Source organism: Neoarius graeffei, chromosome 1, assembly GCF_027579695.1.
Source record: "Neoarius graeffei isolate fNeoGra1 chromosome 1, fNeoGra1.pri, whole genome shotgun sequence".
Classification (NCBI taxonomy): Eukaryota; Metazoa; Chordata; class Actinopteri; order Siluriformes; family Ariidae; genus Neoarius; species Neoarius graeffei.
Window position 1 is genome coordinate 71661535 of NC_083569.1, and position 14592 is coordinate 71676126.

General features: G+C 39.8%; 1 non-coding gene across 1 annotated transcript; it reads right to left on the reverse strand.

Annotated features, from left to right (window-relative positions):
- Positions 1-2610: 2610 nt before the first annotated feature.
- Positions 2611-2773, reverse strand: LOC132898078 (U1 spliceosomal RNA). Its single transcript, XR_009656446.1, has one exon. It is a non-coding gene; the product is annotated as a U1 spliceosomal RNA (small nuclear RNA).
- Between the last annotated feature and the right edge of the window lie 11819 nt (positions 2774-14592).

Genomic DNA, 14592 nt, shown 5'->3' on the forward strand with positions numbered 1-14592 from the left:
ACACTTCCAGCTTTTGAAAGCCAGGAAGAAGGTTTGGACTGCAGGCGTCCTCCTTTAAAAAAAAAAAAAAAAAAAGCCATCCGAATATAGTAAATTCATATGCATACATTGTCTTTTTTGCAGTAACCATTGCACTGTTTTTCATTCTAGCAGACACACAGCTACTCCCAAAGGCTAGAGGGTGAACAGTGGAAGTTTCTTCACTGGCAAGTGTGATATGGAGCAAACAGCATCCTGCACATGGTCATGTGCCTCCACATTGCTATGGTATGCCTCATCATCTGGCTTCCCAGGCTGAACCACCACCACCTCCTCCTTTCCATAGTTGAGTGTCTTGAAAAGAAAAGGGCCCAGATTCACCCATGCTCTGGCTGAACAGTTAGATTAACCTGAGTGGCTCTTTGGAAGGGATATTAGTAGGGGCATGGAATTTCTCCACAGTCTCTCTGAACAGCTACTGACCGTGGGTGTTGATGGTTGATCTTGTGGTGCTGAGTAGATCTTTGGTTAATCTAACTGTCTACTAAGAACAATGCACAATTTCAAGAAATATAGGATTTTCAACAGTGAAATCCTATCATCAAATGATTTGGAGAAGTCACTGTACAAAAGGGATAAGGCCAAAAATGCCCATGATCCCTCAGGGAGTACTGCATTAAAAACTGACATGATTGTATAAAGGACATTACTACACGGGCTTGGAAAAACTTCTGAAAACTGTTGTCTGTAAACAGTTCATTGCTACATCTACCATGGAAAGTGAAAGCCATACATCAGCAAAGGCTGCTGAATTCTTTGGGCTCAAGTGCATCTGAAATGGACTGATGCAAAGTCAAGTCAAGTTTATTTGTATAGCGCTTTTAACAATAAACATTGTCGCAAAGCAGCTTTACAGAATTTGAGCGACTTAAAACATGAGCTAATTTTATCCCTAATCTATCCCCAATGAGCAAGCCTGTGGCGACCGTGGCAAGGAAAAACTCCCTCAGACGACATGAGGAAGAAACCTCGAGAGGAACCAGACTCAAAAGGGAACCCATCCTCATTTGGGCAACAACAGACAGCATGACTATAACATTAACAGTTTTAACATGAAGTCAGTTTCGTTGATGTTATAAACTCTTCATTGATGGAAACTTGAGTGCAAAACTGTTCATGACAACTGCAGTCCTAAAGTTAGCAAGTCAACTGTAGTCCTCAGCCAGGTTGTTAGGTATGCCCAATGTCACCTGAATAAGTAGGAACAGTATACATATTGCACTGAATACACAGATGTTTAAAATGTGTGAAAAAAAAGAGGTTTTAAAAAGCAGATGTTTAAAATGTGTAAAAAAGATGTTTTACACATTTTAAACATCTGTGCTTTTTAAAACATCTTTTTTTTACACATTTTAAACATCTGTGCTTTTTAAAACCTCTTTTTTTTACACATTTTAAACATCTGTGCTTTTTAAAACTTCTTTTTTACACATTTTAAACATCTGTGCTTTTTAAAACCTCTTTTTTACACATTTTAAACATCTGTGCTTTTTTAAAACATCTTTTTTTACGCATTTTAAACATCTGTGCTTTTTAAAACCTCTTTTTTACACATTTTAAAGCAGTGGAAAAGTATGGTGTGGTCTGACGAATCCACATTTTGAATTGTTTCTGGAAATCATGGATGTTGTGTCCTCTGAGCTAAAGAGAAAAAGGACCAGCCTGATTATTAAACACAAAAGTTCAATAGCTACGGTAGCATGTGTGTGTGTGTCTGTCTGTGTGAAGAACAGTAGATCAGGTTGTGTTGCACAATCTGATCTACTGTTCTTCATTCTCAGGGGGTTTTCAAGTATGGAAAAGTATCTCCTGTTATAAAGTCTCTGAGCCACCAAAGGACAGGTTGTAGTAAGAAAAAACATGAACAGAGTGGTGTGATGTGGATTGAATATAATCACTTTCATTATAAGAGATGTGAATGACTGCCTCTGTTCTTCTCTAAAGTTTTGTTATAAAGGTCTGACAAAGACTTTCTCCCATAAATGTTAAACAGCTTCTTACAGGAAACTTAAAGGAAGTTACTTCCCTCCACCCATGTTTTTAACTCAATTATTATGAGTTTAACGGCAGTGTGAAATAATCAAGGATAATACTATAAGTAAACAGAAAATTATGAATAAAACCCAAATTTAATGTGGATAAAGGAATAACAACACGAAAAGCCTAATGTTAATAGTCTTCAAAAGTGTTAAATGAGTATGCAACCTAAATAGATAACCTATAAAAAAAACTCCATTATCTTATGCTGAGTATTAAAAAAAAAGTATGAGATTTTAAAAATATTACTTAGATTTGTTGAAATTGACAGAACATGTCAAAATCATAGGAATGACAGAAAATACCCTCAGACCCCAAAGTCTCATTATGTAATTATTAACATACAACTTATTTATGACTGTGTTATATTTCAGTGCGTTTCTTAAGCTATAATTAACAGCAACTCATAAAACCTTAGCTAGTAATCAAAGAAAAAAAAACCTCATATAGTATGCCCATTAATACAACTTACAAACTACAGATTGTCCGAAAAACAAACAAGAAAAACTGTTATCTGCTTTTATACAGTGAAATCAGGGGAGAGCGCGAACGCAGTCCCCCACTACCACAAATTATGCAGTCGAGATTCCCACATTTGGGGAATTCGCAGGGGTCAGACAGCCGGAGTGCAATGGCTGAGCCTCGCCCTGGGTGAACCACCTTCTTGATCATGGTATCTCCCCTGCCAGGTAAGTATGAGTTCACAACCCACTGCCGAGCGCCGCCACCACCACACACACTCTTCACCATCATGGTGAGGATAACATTTCCCATGATGCACTGCTCCTGACCATATTAGGAGAGCCACGCTTTGCGGAAGTAGTTCTTCACTCCAACTTGATCACTCAGTTCACAATAGCTAAAACAAAGTCTCATCTTTTCCACATTCTACTTCGAGAGACAATATAACATTTGGCATGATCTTGCAAAACAAAAATGAGGATAACATTTCCCATGATGCACTGCTCCTGACCATGTAAGGACAGTGACGCTTTGCCGGAAGTAGTTGTTCAGTCTGACTTGACTCTGTTCAGAAGAGTTAATCCAGGAGAAGCCTGATCCTTCACTCAGTTCTCTCATCAACACGTTAAAGTGCATATCACGGGTAAATTCAGGAGCAAGATCAATGTAATCCTCCTATTTTATATTAAACTTCGGTCAAATATCTGTCACATTTTGCATTTTGTGCAATTTTTTTTTTACCTTGCGCAATATCAGAAAAATTCAGTTGAAATCAAGCCATTTGAGGTGAATTGGTCCGCCTCTGAAAAAACTGAGGTTCCTGAGGTGTCTCAAGAAATATGGTATACCCTTCAAGATTCTACAGAACTTTCACCGTTGTACTATTGAGAGTATATTGACAGGCAACATTGTAGTGTGATTTGGCAGGGCTACTTCACACGATCTTAATCTTCTAGCAGGGGTGGTGAAAACTGCCTCTAGACCAGGGGTGGGCAATTATTTTTTCCATGGGGCCACATGAGAAATAGAAAATTTTGTGGAGGGCCGGACCAAAAGGCTGAACTAAATTCTGCATAATATTAATTGTATTTCTTTATATAAAGCAGTAAATAACATTGTTTTTACAAGCTGCTAAGAGTATGGAAAAAACGAGGTTGCCTTACAAAAAATGTCATTTATTCAATCAAATTTCCCAAAACAATGGTTAACAAAATGTGAACGTTTGTATCATTTTTTTTCAGTCAAATTCACCCCAAAACACAATAAAGACATCACAATATTGTCTTTCTACTCCAAACATCAAGCAAGATACATCATATTATAATAATGATTTGTAGTCTAATCACCTCATTTGGTGTTTTTCAGTTTTTTATTTGTTCAGTGAGAGAAATCTAGTCTCTGTTGGTTAACGAGTGCATCAGAGTCAGGTTGAATGTCTGAGGTGGAGATGCGAAGCACAGCTGACAGATGATCATCAGTCGATTCGGTGTAGGTATCAGATCTACAGATCGGCAATGCCATATTGTTGTTAGGGGGAGACTTTAATATGGTGTTGAATAGCGAGCTGGATAAATGGCCTTCTGGGCACCGTAACAGATCTAACACATTTCTCCAATGTTTTATGGATAAATTTAATTTAGTAGATATTTGGAGAGAAAAACACCCATCTGATAAGATATACACGTGGAGTAACAAAACAGGTTCTTGTAAGTCTAGAATAGATTTCTGGTTAATTTCTAAGAACTTAAATAAGGAAGTGGTAGAGGTTGAAGTATGCCCTACCCCTCTTACAGACCATAAAGCAATACACATTAAATTAAATCTCTGCCCTTCTAAACTAACCACACACTCTATATACTGGAAGCTTAATAACTCCTTACTGAAAGATGATGAAGTCAAAAAAGAGGCTGATAGACTTATTTCTCTCTACTGGTTCAAAGCAAATGAAGAAAACTGTTTTGGTAGGAACTGGGAACTTTTAAAATTTGAATTGGGTCAATTTTTCAGAAAAACTGGCAGTATTAAAGCAAAGTTGAAAAGGGAAGAGGAAGTGAAGTTGGTGTCTAGAATCTCATCACTCTCTTATCAGTTACCTAACACTTTGTCACATGATGAAAAACTGGAATTAGCTAATTTACAGGTCAAGTTAGATGATCTATACACTCTCAAAGCAAAGGGTGCGTTTATCAGGTCTAGAGCAAAATGGCTCGAAGAAGGTGAACAGAACTCTCATTACTTCTTTAATCTAGAAAAACATCACTCCAACAATAATGACATTAATCGGTTAAACATAAACGGGATGGTCACAGAGGACCTGAAGAAGATTTCTCTCTTTTGTTGCAACTTTTATAATGACTTATATACATCCAGATTCTCACAGTCTTCCTCTGACAATTTCATGAACACTCTGACAGTGAAAACTATTGATAAGTGTGATATGGAGACATGTGACAAGCTAATTTCAGTGGAAGAAATAAAAAACGCAGTGGATGGTCTTAAAAAGAACAAAGCTCCAGGTATTGATGGCCTAACAGCAGAATTTTACAAGTTATTTAATGAAAAACTTGCCCCCTTTCTTGTTAAAGTTTTTTCTGAAAGCATGATGAATGAGCAACTTCCACCTACACTGACTCAGGGTCTTACTACTTTAATCCCCAAACCCCACAAGGACAAGTTATTTATAGATAACTGGCGTCCGATATGTTTGCTTAATAACGACTATAAAATATTTGCGCTCTTATTAGCAAGAAGACTAAAATCAGTCCTCAATTCTGTGATTGCAGAAACACAGTCTGGCTTTATGCTTAAAAGACACATCACTAATAACATCAGGCTTGTCCTGGATCTTCTAGACTACTCAGAACTGATTGAGAGTAATGGTTTTATTTTATTTTTAGATTTCTATAAAGCGTTTGATACCATAGAGCATGCATTTATTCTACAGTCGCTTAAGAAATTCGGATTTGGGGCTTACTTCTATACAGCCATCAAAACTCTGTATAAGGACGGTAGCAGTTGTATTAAACTAAAAGGTGGTACATCCCCGAGGTTTAGTCTGTCTAGAGGGATCAGGCAGGGTTGTCCTGCCTCCCCCTACCTCTTCCTCCTGGTAGCTCAGCTTTTAACGGACCATATAAAAGCTAGTACAGTAGACGGTATCTCTATAGTGGGCAAAGAAATAACCATAACCCAACTGGCAGATGACACCACTCTTTTTTTAAAAGATGAGAAACAAATACCAGTTGCAATAGAAGCCATCACAGAATTCTCTAAGGCCTCAGGCTTGTGTCTGAATATAAACAAGTGTGAACTTATGGCTATCAAGGAGTGTGCCGTCTCCTCACTCTACAACATCCCAGTAAAAAACGAAATTGTATATCTAGGTATTATAATCAGTAAAGATGAAAACAGAAGAGTAACTTCAAACTTTAACCCTATTATTGATAAAACACGTAGAAAACTTAATCAATGGCTCTTGAGAGACTTATCACTAAGAGGCAGAATTCTAATCACCAAAGCGGAGGGCATTTCTAGACTGACATATGCAGCGCTCGCTTTGCACCTGGATGACAAACTGCTCAGAGAAATTGATAGGCTTCTCATCAACTTCATATGGAAAAATAGAATACATCATTTAAAGAAAACAACTCTTATGAACACATACGAAAAGGGAGGAATGAACTTTATAGACTTCACAACTTTAAATAACACCTTCAAGTTGAACTGGGTAAGATATCTGTTTTGCAATCCTTCATCTGTTTGGAATATTATTCCGCTCCATGTTATCTCAAAATTGGGTGGCTTAAATTTCTTTCTCACGTGTAACTTTGACGTACATAAAATTCCTATAAAAATGTCGTCTTTCCACCGACAGGCCTTCCTCACTTGGTGTCTCATTTACAAACATAACTTCTCTCCTCATAAATATTACATATGGAACAATAAGGATATTTTGTACAGACGTAAATCTATGTTTTTGGAACAATGGTTTATCAACAATATTTTTCTGGTTGACCAATTATTTAACAGGGATGGCTTGCTCTTTTCCTATGAAGAATTTTTGGCAGAATACAAAATCCCAGTAACACCTGGGGATTATGCAAAGGTCTTTGGTGCGATCTCATCTCCCGTATGTATGTTATACAGGGGTCAAGCAAGAATACACCACACACTCACACTCACTCCAACATTCTCACCAACTTCTACCCCCATAGGAGAAAGCTTGCTCTCAATATCATGCAGTAATAAGCTTGTGAGAACACTGCTCCAAAAAGAGACATCTGGTACACCACACTCAGTAGTTTACTGGAATCAACTTGTGAAGGATATAAAGTGGAGGAAGGTCTGGCTTCTGCCAAACCGTTTTCTTATCTCCAATAAAGTAAAAGAAGTCACTTTTAAGTTATTACATAGAATATATCCAGCTAAATCCTACATTAAATCCAAATTCAAACTTGACATTGAAGAGAATTGTACATTTTGTCAGTCATACCCTGAGTCTGTTATTCACTTGTTTTGGTATTGCCCTTTTGTGTATGATTTTTGGTACGATCTTTGTGGTTTTATTTCAAAGGTAACAGGGGAGAAATTTGTACTATACTGGAAGGATGTTCTTTTTGGTCTCCCAGATTGTGAAACACGCAGTAGCACACACACACACATCATTAACCTTATCATTTTAATGGCTAAATATCACATACACAGAGGTAAATTCCTGGGCAGCAAGCCATCATTCTGTGCCTTTCAGAATGAAATGAGCCAGTATGTGTATTCTATACTGTGCTCCCCCAATTTGAAAGCTAACAGGACTATCAATGCTTGTGCTGAACTCTGTATATATTTTTAACTTGCCTGTAAATCTGTAACCCCCTGATAGCAATAGCAATTACAATTTTATTAATGTGCTTATTTGTAATTACTAGTAATGACATTGTTCTTTTTTGTTACTGTGTAATGTACTGCTAATTGATTTTTCTTTAATAAAAAAAAAAAAAAGTCAAAAAAAAAAAAAAAGATCTACAGATCGGCTCGGGCTCCGGCGCCTGCTGGTGACGTCACACGATGTGATTGGCTGGACCGTTTGAAGGATGACGTGCAAGTTTGTGGTTGGTCTGGACAAATTACGGAAGTAGTTATCGCGGGATTAGGTTTCGTGGGATTTCATGTCATGTTCATGTCGCGCGCATTGCGTTTTTGTTGAACACAACTTCAAAATAAAAGCACTGCACATTCAGAAAAGAAAAAAAGAAGAAACCGGTTGTACGAATCGCTATTCAGTCCATGCATGAGGTAAAATTAGAAAATACGTTTATTTTGTAATTTCTAATTAACCTTACGCGAGCCGGTCAGAATGAACCAAAGGGCCGGATGCGGGCCGGAAAATGCCCAGGCCTGCTCTAGAATTATTGGGGTTCCACTTGAACCGCTCCAAAATATATACTGGAAACGCAGTACTAAGAAAGCACTAAGTATTATGCGGGATTCTAGTTATCCCACACACAATTTCTTCTCCCACCTCCTATCAGGGAGGCGTTTGCAGAGTATCCCAACAAGCACATCACGTTTCAGGGATAGTTTTTATTAGTGTTGTAGTACTCGAGATCGGCCTTGGTCTCGAGAGCACTTTTTGAAGATCTCGTCTCGGAATCGACTGCATTTTTACTCGGTCTTGTCTCGGTCTCGGGATTTTATTTCAAGACCGGTCAAGACCACAACTGTGGGATATCAATAAATTGCCTGTGCATTTTTTGGATTTCTTAGTTAATATCATTGCTGTGATTTTGCGTAAATCGTATTACTTCCAGTACAACCAATACTCATTTATCATTTGAAATTGTTGTCACCGTTAATTAGTACCCCCAGGATTTTGCGGGCCTTTTTTGTGATTGTTGCGGGCTAAAATGTCTGATGTTGCGGGGTTTTTTTTCCAAAAAGTTGCGATGAAAGTTGCGGTGTTTTTTAGGTTTTTGTTGCGATTACATTGCGGGAGGATGTGAAAGTTGCGAGAAATTGTTGCGATTTTCTCTTTTTGTGATTAAAATTGAGTGATATGTTAAATATTAAATTATAACTGAAAAACTATTGATTAAAAAAACAAAGACACTGAGAAATGGTCCTATAAACAACTTTATCAATATAAAAGATTACCAGGACTACAAAAATGCAGAAAAATAGGCTTTACTTATCCAAATGCACCTGTTGGTTCAAAAGTTAAAGTGCAGAGAACCTCACAGCACAACATGAAGTTACCTTATAATATAATATAAATGCCTCAGCTTTCATGTAAGAAAAAAAACACTATTAATACTAGTACTGTGCGCAGGCAGTCTCTCCTGAAGACTAAATTAAACAATAATTATAAACTAATAAAATAAATGGCTCAGGCTTCATAGAAAGAAAAAACAACAATTTGAACAGAATCTCACAGTATGATGCTGAAGCTGCCTAAACAATGGAAAATAAAATACCATTTTGGCAAAAATGTTGGCATCCATTAATTTGTTGCATTAAGTAAAAAAAAAAATAATGTAAAGTGCACACAGTCCTTCACTGCAAACACAACACACTTTCAGTAGCAGAATTTAAACGTCCCATGGCATGGTGGTTTGTTGATGCTTTAAACGGGCTCGTGGAGGCTTCCGGATGTTATATCCGCAGCCTTTCTCGAAATGAACCCTCGGCACGTAAATATAGCCTCCTGGTAGAAAGCCCCATTTCAGAGCTTTTCCCAGTGCGTCGTTTTGCTAATGAGAAGCAGGAGGTGGTGAAGGGTAGAGGGCGGGCCATGGGGGGAGGGGCTTGACCAAGCTGCGCACACACATACTCGCTGCTATCAGCGCCTGTAGCCACGCTGCTAAGACAAAACCCCATTCTCCCTCGGACTCCTTTCGTAAACTCAACGTGACACAGAGAACAGAGAGTGAGAGTGTTCGGAGTGGTAGTTTACGAACGTATAATACCCTAGCCTTGAACACGCACTCCATAACCAAAGAGGATAGAAGCAGCAACTACAGCAACATATCGCTTATCCAACAGAAGACATGCATTGCGGAGCAATAGTCAAACATAAGCTCATAAGTTACAGTCAATTTCCAGACTAAACTCAGTTTAACAGAGCATGCTGCATGCTCTTTAGTTTTGTAGCGCAGAGTACCTGGCTAACTGCAGGAAGCGGTTAGCTGCACAGCTAATGTAGCCATTGCTAGGCTAACGCAGCGATTTTAAAACACGGCAAAACAACCAGTTATACACTTACTTGTTTGGTGTTTGTTGCTGATGCGGCAGGGATGCTTGGTACGGACCCAGGCTTCAGTGACAGTTGATGTGCAAAACCTGCCCTGTACTGTCCCAAGTTGTGGAAACATTCCTCAGGAAAATGCTTCCGACAAACATAGACCATCTTAGGTAGACTTGACGGTGTATTATTGAAGTAAATAAAATTAAGCCACTGCGTCTTCAGGGGCTCTCCCATCGGCAGTAAAAACAGACTCCTTTCTGTGTTGTCACATCCATGTACAGCGCAATTTCCATGTTTCGCTCGCTTAGGTGATGCCATGTTGTTGTGTCCTCTATGGTCTCCTCACTACAACTGGGCGGGGCAATCCATACAGTGGGTGGGAATCCGGGGGGGCGTGGGGATCATCTCCCTTGCTGACGTAGTAAAGGGAAGAACTTATCAATGTGCCGTTTTGACGCGCCATTCTCAAATGTTGGGCATAGTTTGGTTTACACATTATAAAATTTCTAGCCACTGGGGTGACTTAAGAAGGTCAGAGGAACTCATTTTAACGTTAAAAAACCTCAGAAAGTGAAAATTTCATGCCATGGGACCTTTAAGCCTACATAAACACTGACTCACACATGCTGCTTCTCTTGAACGGAAACACGGAAGTAAGCAGTGTTGCCAGATACTGCTGACATTTTCCAGCCCAAAATAAGTTGAAAACCCGCCAGAATGCACTTGAAACCACCCAATCTGGCAACACTGGAAGTAAGGTAGTTTGTCAACGTCACCTCAAGATGACGCCAACGATTGGTCAAATTTGCGGGAAAGTTGCTGTGATTGGATATAATTGCAACACCGCCCTGAATTTGCGGGGATTGGTTGAAGTTGCGTTGAAGTTGCAAATCGCACTGTCGCGAAATCCCGGAGGGTCTGGTTAATGGCTGTCACCCCTCCCGCCCCCTTTCCAGACCCTGGAATGTAACATTAAGTTAGCTAATGTAGTGTTAACTTTGTGTGAGAGTGAGGGGGTCAGGACATGTGTCTTATTCCTACATTACGTTTTTTCATGTGATAAAATGACAAGCCAGGGAGCATCGTGGCTCAGGTCAGGGCCGTAGCCAGGATTTTTCAAATACCGAGGTCAAACATGGCTGACAGCACCGAAGCCCCCCGGCACAACTTAAATAAATCTCATCTCATCTCATTATCTCTAGCCGCTTTATCCTTCTACAAGGTCGCAGGCAAGCTGGAGCCTATCCCAGCTGACTATGGGCGAAAGGCGGGGTACACCCTGGACAAGTCACCAGGTCATCACAGGGCTGACACATAGACACAGACAACCATTCACACTCACATTCACACCTACGGTCAATTTTAGAATCACCAGTTAACCTAACCTGCATGTCTTTGGACTGTGGGGGAAACCGGAGCACCCGGAGGAAACCCACGCGGACACGGGGAGAACATGCAAACTCCGCACAGAAAGGCCCTCGCCGGCCACGGGGCTCAAACCCGGACCTTCTTGTTGTGAGGCGACAGCGCTAACCACTACACCACCGTGCCGCCCACTTAAATAAATAAATAAGGATAGATTTGGTGGTGGACACATTTATTTTAACAATTCTAAAACTGTGGCACCATAACTGTGGTGTTTTATCTGACATAAAAGTAGAAAGGTAGTGAACTCTTGAATGGAGTATACATACCTAAAGTACCAGATACCTAAAGTATTGGCATTATTTACATTGCAGCATACACATGACCGAAAGGGTGTGAACTGCTGAATTGTAAGCTTTAGTATTACACCTTATAATAATAGTGAGTGTGTGAGAGAGAGAGAGAGAGAGAGAGAGAGAGTTTGTGTGTTATTTGTGGGTGTCTGTATGTGGAGAGACATTCTGAGCAGTAATGTAAAGGCATCAGTCTATCTGGCTGTCTTGAATTGAGATCCATTTGCATGCATTCTCTGAAACAGAGTGTTCTCACCATTGCCTGTAATGTAAGTTTGGCTCACAACACATTTACTTTAACAATTCTAAAACTGTGCCATCATAACTGTGGAGTTTTGTCTGGCATAAAAGTCAAAACTGAACTGAGTGTATTGCTCAGCTACCTGAAGTATTGGCATTATTTACATTTCATTATCTTAAATTACATTAGAATGTAGAGCTATTAGTTCTGTGTGAAGACTATGTATTAGAGAGAGTGTGTGAGAGTGTATTATTTGTGTATGTGTGTGTGTGAGTGAGTGAGTGAGTGAGAGAGAGTTATGAGAGAAAGAGAGAGAGAGTTACTCGAACAAGCCCGTTTACTCAGCCCTGCACAGGGCTGCCTGTGACAACGTAGTTTTGAATGTTTCTCGAAATGCTAACTAAAATGTAATAGGCAATGACAATGAAATGTTTCCCCTTGGAAAGTTGGCATGACACCGCTGAACGGTCTGCCACTGCACTGACAATATTTTCTCACCTTCCCTCCTTCTCTTTCCCTGCTCTTCTGTTGGCTGTCCAAACCTTAATTTAGTTTGTTGCAACTTTTTCATTTTGCACTCGGGTAAAGCTCTATAATGCGATGTGACTATTAGCCTACGTTAGGTTAGGTAGGCATATGTGACAGAGCGTAGACTACACCCTGCCTGTTTTATCCAAAACCCAACTTCCCCGGCCGACACTAGTATACGCTACGTCGCGTGACGCTGCGTTAGACAAGGCAACAATAGAGATAGAGGCTGAGAGATTTCAGATGACATTAGACAAATGTGAATTTTACTGGGGGGAAGATGACATGTGGATGTGGACGCTGCATTTTACATTAATCACTGCTCAAATTCAGCGTAGACCAAGTTGAAATTTCTGAAAAAAATACAGAGGACATGACCTCAGTGTCCTCAATGGTAGTTACGGCCATGGCTCAGGTGGATAAGGCGCCATGCCATAAATCCGAGGATCCGGGTTCGATTCTGACCCGAGGTTATTTCCCGATCCGTCCCCGTCTCTCCCGCTCATTTCCTGTCTCTACACTGTCCTATCCAATAAAAAGGTGAAAAAAGCCCCCCCCCCAAAAAAAAATGACGAGACAGGTGACGTAAAGCTACAGTATGTAGCTAATGTGTATATGTTACGTCAACTCTGACGTAAGCGATACACGCCGCGCTCCCTCTCCTGGGTGAGAGAGCTAGAGTCAGCAGTCTCCAGAGTGGAGACAGAGTAACATTAATGCACCACTTCTATGAAGTTACACATTAAATATGCTTTGCCTGGCTATAAGCATACATCACATACTTAAAGAGTGCTAATTTGGGGGTTAAATACACAAACAAATATATAACTTTATGTAGTCAAACACTAGAACTTGTGTAAGTGAGTAAGTCTGGCTCACTCAATCACTCAGATTTTCTCACACCGTGTGTTAGATGGGTGTTTAGAAAAATACGCATCTGTCCCTTTTATCCCTTTTCCATGGAAGTTTATTCACATTAAAAGTGATTGTTATTTCAGTGTTATGGTAAGAAAATTGACTGGTTTGGCCATATTGTACCATGTCAATCATATCGTTGTGTAACTATTTGAAAGCTTGAAAGCTAACTATTTGAACAGATGAACCTTTTAACCACAATGTGTACTTCTTGGCTACCATGCTGGATCCACAGTTTGGCCTAAGCTGGATGGATCTGGACGTCACAAGTTGAGGAAATGCAACATCAGTGAAGAAGATCAGAGATGAGCTGAAGAGGACACTGACAGGTTAGTATTATCCAGGGAAAGAAATAGTAAAAAAGTCCTTACATAGTCAAAGTTGAATTATGGTTTTAATCCTGTCACTGTGTATTTGTTTGTGTTTTTCAGACACTTTGTTGTCAGAGGTGGAGAATATGATTGACAGTGAAGGAGATGCAACTGACTCTGGGGCCATGAATGTGGATTCATCCAGTGATTCGCCACCAGTCAAATGCCCACGCCTTCTGTCCCGCTACAAGGCTCACAAGAAGTGCAACTCAGCCCAGGATTCAAGTGTTATAACACAGATAAGCAAATACTTCGATTCCATCAATGACTCTGACACTGACTATGCACTCATCTTCTGGGCCAAAAACCATGACCGACTCCCACAACTCCACAAGTTGGCACTGAAGGTGCTGTCAGTCCCTGCCTCCTCAGCACCAGTGGAGAGGGTTTTTAGGAGAGGGGGCATCATAATGAGACCCCATCGTGCACGTTTAGGTCACAGAATGTTGCAGTCTCTGATATTTCTAAAATGCAACCAAACTCTACTTTAAAGTCCACGTTTTTGTGGTCTTTCACAATGTCCATGTCATGTGTTTATCATTCGTGGTGCGCATGGACTTAAATGATTCAGCGCTGCAGTTTGTTCTGGTTTGGCATATGATGTCATCATTTTTGAAACTGCTTGCACAAAAAAATTGTACTGTATTAGATGGATGGTAAATCATTCAGTACAGTGTTAAATAAAGATGGTTAAGATGATTTCAGCTCCTTAGTGTTTGTATTTGTTTGCTTATAGAAAACAAAGGAAAATTCCCACACATGAAATTCATCTCTGCAGTGCCTTTTGATTATTTTATCAAGGCATTTCATTATACAGACATATAATATAGGTCAACAAAAGAGGTGAATGAACAGGAATCTTCATCTGTTTTCTGTGGGTGTTTTTATGGGAATGTGGATTACTTACAGGTCTATTTGAGGGGTGCCTATGATTTGCATGTTCCACATTTTATCATAAGTGTGTCATGCAGTGTGGGACACTGGTCTGGTCTGGTCTTGGTCTTGACTCGGTCTCTTCCTGCCTCGGTCTTGGTCTTGTCTCGG